We start from the raw sequence: 4457 nt of genomic DNA, 5'->3' as shown, positions 1-4457 counted from the left end.
GTTTTTGATTTATCATGGATAGCTTAGAGTAGTTAAGAGTAAGCCTTAACTACTTACTGTTCCTCTGTAAGCCCTCTAATATACACATCTGAAAGTGTTTTCTTTTCCACTCATCTATGGGATCACTAGCATTCCAATTAGAGGTTTCAAGGGGCACTGCCTCTTTTCCTACTGAGAATGGGGATTTTGCCTCTTTCTCACTCTCTTTCCCCTTTTGACTGGCTATTCATCTCCAAATTTCTCTGCTACCTGTAGGGCTGCCTGTTTCTCAGAAGCAGTGTAGGGTTTAAGAGTAACATAACATCCTTCCAGGAGAGTTTAAATAGTTGGGTTAAATAGGTGGAAGATCTCTATATATGAGTGAAGTTGGGGCTTGCCCAAAGCGAACTTCAGGATCTGAGGTTACACTGGATTACATCCAGGCTACACTCAAGGCTAGTGCAGGCTTGAAGATGGGTTGTTGCCCATCTAGGAAAGAGGGGAGGAACTTCTCCAAGAAAACACCAAACAGCAGATGATGCCGGCGCAAGAAGGGTGGAGGCTGGAGACCCCAGGGGCCCTGGGATGGGGAATCGTGGTGGCTTCCGCAGAGGCTTTGGCAGTGGCATCCGGGGCCAGGGTTGCGGCCATGGACAGGTCCAGGCCCAAGGCCATGGAGCTTGTGGAGGCAAGGCCAAGTATAAGGAGTGGATGACCATGACCAAGCTGGGCCACCTAGTCAAGGACATGAAGCTCAGGTCCTTGGAGGAGATCTATCTCTTCTCCCTACCCATCAAGGAATCTGAGATCATTGACTTTTTCCTGGGGGCCACTCTCAAGGACAAGGTTTTGAAAATTAGGCTGGTGCAGAAGAAGACCCATGCCAGCCAGCACACCAGGTTCATGGCATTTGTTGCCACTGGGGACTACAATGGCCACGTCAGTCTCAGTGTTAAGTGCTCCAAGGAGGTGGCCACTGCCATCCATGGGGCTATCATCCTGACCAAGCTCTCCATTGTCCCTGCATGCAGAGGCTACTGGGGGAACAAGATCAGCAAGCCCCACACCCTCCCTTGCAAGGTGACAGGCTGCTGTGGCTCTGTGCTGGTGTTCCTCATCCGTGTGCCCAGGGGCACTGGTATTGTCTTGGCCCCTGTGCCCAAGAAGCTACTCATGATGACTGGTATCGATGACTACTACATCTCAGCCAGGGGCTGCACTGCCACCCTGGGCAATTTTGCTAAGGCCACCTTTGATGCCATCTCTAAGACCTACAGCTACCTGAGCCCCAACCCCTGGAAGGAGACTATATTCACCAAGTCTCCCTATCAGGAATACACTGACCACTTCGTCAAGACCCACACCAGAGTCTCCGTGCAGAGGCCCCAGGCTCCAGCTATGGCTACAACATAGGGTTTTTATACAAGAAAATAAAGTGAATTGAGTTGGAAAGAAAAAAAAAAAGAAAAGAGGAGAGGAGGAGTCCTTTAGTCCTCCTCCTCCTTTCAGAGTGACCCAGAGTTGAGAGAAAGATAGAAAAGATCCCACACTTCTCCTCTTTCATCCCATCTCCTCAGGGTCCTGGCAACCATATAGATACCACCCATGGATGCAAGCATGACCTTCACCCATGGATCTAGAGGAGCTAGTCGGCAAGAGTAGTCATGTTTACCTGTATGAGGCCCTAGCGCTCCACCCTGCTGGTTTCCCAGACCCACATGGCCCATAAGGCTCCCAGGGTACCCCAGGGACCCAGGAGAGATTGCACAGTAGATGAATTTGGGCGAGATCCTTTAATGGAGGGAGTGTCTTAACTCTATGCATACATCCTCTTACTACTGCCCAGGCAAAGTTATGAATTCCTAGAGAATGGGACCAATTGACTTCTAAACATAAGATCCATTTCTCACTTAGATGCCAGTGTAGCTGGATGCAGAACAGATGTCTCAAAAGAATGTAAGAATTGAATGGCTGTCCTCCCTCTGATAGGGATAGCACTGAGGCTAAAATCTATTTTGCCAAGATGGCTTCCTCCCAGCTGCTGAAAGGGGAGATTTTCTGCTTACAAATAGGGCATGGGGTCTGATCACTGACAGAGGGATGTAAGAGGGAAAGGAATCAGGGAACTAGAGGTTCTGGGCAAAGGGCTGACAAGGCTCCCCATGGAGAAGAATCCCACCCCAGTAGGTGGCACTGGAGTGCTTAAAATGTGAGAAAAAAACTGACTCCAAATTCTTTCCAAGCAGATGTTAGAAAGAAAAGTTGGGGGCTTAACAGGATGTCCCCACAACATGCCTACTAGCAGGAAAAAATTAACTCGTCCTATAGAGGAACTGCTTAAATTCACTGGAGAGTGCTGAGCTCTTACATGGGGGAAAAAAATGGAACAGAGGATATTCACTTGGGGTGAAATATCCTCACATACAGTGCCAGGAATGCCTATCACCGGGGGAAAAAAAGGCCCTTACTAGGTGAAAGTTTAGACTGAAATCTTGAAATCCCCCCATCTCAAGGAAATCACAGAAGCAGCAATTTTTTAAAATTTACATTACTGGTTACTAAGGCACTTACTAACTTCACCCAACAAGATTATCTCCCCAGGCTGTAAAAAATCCCTCAACGTAGCATATAAAGAAGGGATAGGAGATATGATACCTGTGAAAAGAAAATAAAGAAATTCAATAGAGAAGTCCGGAAGTACTGGTGCTGACACCCTGATGGGCTGTCGGGGGCCAGAGGTTGTCCAGGGGCCAATAGCCTTGGCCAGATGCCTTCAGTTGCCCAACGACCTCCTTCCAAAGGAAACTGGATTGGAACAGAGCCAACAGTCCCACCATGTAAAGGCGATAGGGGACTGAGAAAGTCCTCTCCAGCAAGCCTGTCCCCTGAGTCTTGTAAGGATGGCAGCCACTCTAAAAGTTTTTAACTGGCTGAGGGGCCCAGTGTTTTGTTTAATTAAAAAAACTGAGGGCAAGAAGCCCCCAAACAAAAGTAAAGATTTGGAGGTCTATTCTACTCACCCTTTCAATGTTTCCTTTCCCTGCCAATACACTAAAATGTTACAGTTTTGCCAATGCACCACAATGTTACTGTTTTGCCAATGCACCTCAATGTAGCAGTTTCTCATTGCCAGGTATCACCTGCATTTCTTCGTTTCACAACTAAGAAAAGTAAGGAGTCTGGACACAAAGGGTGAAGTTGGAGTGAAAGTTTAATAAGTGAAAGAAGAAAGCTCTCTGCCTGGAGAGGGGGCCTGGAAGAGGGTTGCTGTTTTTACAGTTAAATGCAAAGGCTTTTATAAGAAACTGAAGAGGACTAGATGTCTCATTTGCATAAGATGCAAATTTCTGCTAGCTCCACCCCATCCTCCTAGTGTGCATGTGGGCTCTTAGCTTGAGCTATTCCATATTGCTTCGTTCCCCTTACTGTGCATGTGTCAGGGGATGGAATTTTCCATTGCAAGGCATGACTGGGAAAGTCACCTGTGTAGCCTTTCTTATCTGTTCAGCTGTGGGCATGTCTTAGGCAAGCCCCTCTTTGCAAGTTCCCTTATCTGTACCTGCAGGCTGTTCTTTTGTTTCAAGAATTCAACCAAGGACCCACCCTAACTACCTGACCAGTTTCTTCCTTTCTACTCTCTCACTAGTCTGAACAATGTGGTGAAATTCCCTCTCTATAAAATATACAATAAATGGGCCAGGCATGGTGGCACGCATCTCAGGAGGCTGAGATGGGAGGATCGCTTGAGCCCAGGAGGCAGAGGCTGCAGTGAGCCAAGATCGCACCACTGCACTCCAGCCTGGGCCACAGAGCAAGACCCTGTCTCAAAAAAAAAATACCTAATTTCAATCATTCCTTCTGTTTGTAACTCACCTATGCCACTACTCAGAAAGGTACACAATGTTGCAAATTCCTGCGGCCGGGTGGAAGGGGGGGTGGTGGATTCTGCTCTGTAAGCCAGTGTTTCCTCACTGCTGGCTAGAGAATTCATCTCAAGGTGTTTGCCATTCCACCATTTTCCAGCTTCTAAAATGCTGGTGTTATTGTGTCGGGAATTTAATGTTGGTGGGTTCTTGGTCTCACTGACTTCAAGAATGAAGCTGCAGACCTTCACAGTGAGTGTTACAGCTTTTAAAGATGTTGTGTCTGGAGTTTCTTCCTTCTAGTAGGTTCGTGGTCTCACTGACTTAAGGAGTGAAACCACAGACCTTCGTAGTGTTACAGCTCTTAAAGTTGGTGCATCTGGAGTTGTTTCTCCTGGTGGGTTTGTGATCTCGCTGATTTCAGGAATGAAGCCACGGACCCTCGTGGTGTTACAGTTCATAAAGGCAGTGTGGACCCAGAGTGAGCAGCAGCAAGATTTATTGTGAAGAGCAAAAGAACAAAGCTTCCACAGAGTGGAAGGGGATCCAAGCAGGTTGCGGCTGCTGACTCTGGTGGCCAGCTTTTATTCCCTTATTTGGCCCTGCCCACATCCT

At 47.5% G+C, this 4457-nt stretch overlaps 1 pseudogene; it reads left to right on the top strand.

Annotated features, from left to right (window-relative positions):
* Positions 1-561: 561 nt before the first annotated feature.
* On the top strand, positions 562-1392 carry LOC108518526 (40S ribosomal protein S2 pseudogene; annotated as a pseudogene).
* Positions 1393-4457: the final 3065 nt, after the last annotated feature.

The sequence above is a fragment of the Rhinopithecus bieti genome, unplaced genomic scaffold, assembly GCF_001698545.2.
Source record: "Rhinopithecus bieti isolate Rb0 unplaced genomic scaffold, ASM169854v2 scaffold_43749, whole genome shotgun sequence".
NCBI lineage: Eukaryota > Metazoa > Chordata > Mammalia > Primates > Cercopithecidae > Rhinopithecus > Rhinopithecus bieti.
Note: the sequence above shows the minus strand (reverse complement) of the source record. Positions and strands in the feature narration are given on the sequence as shown.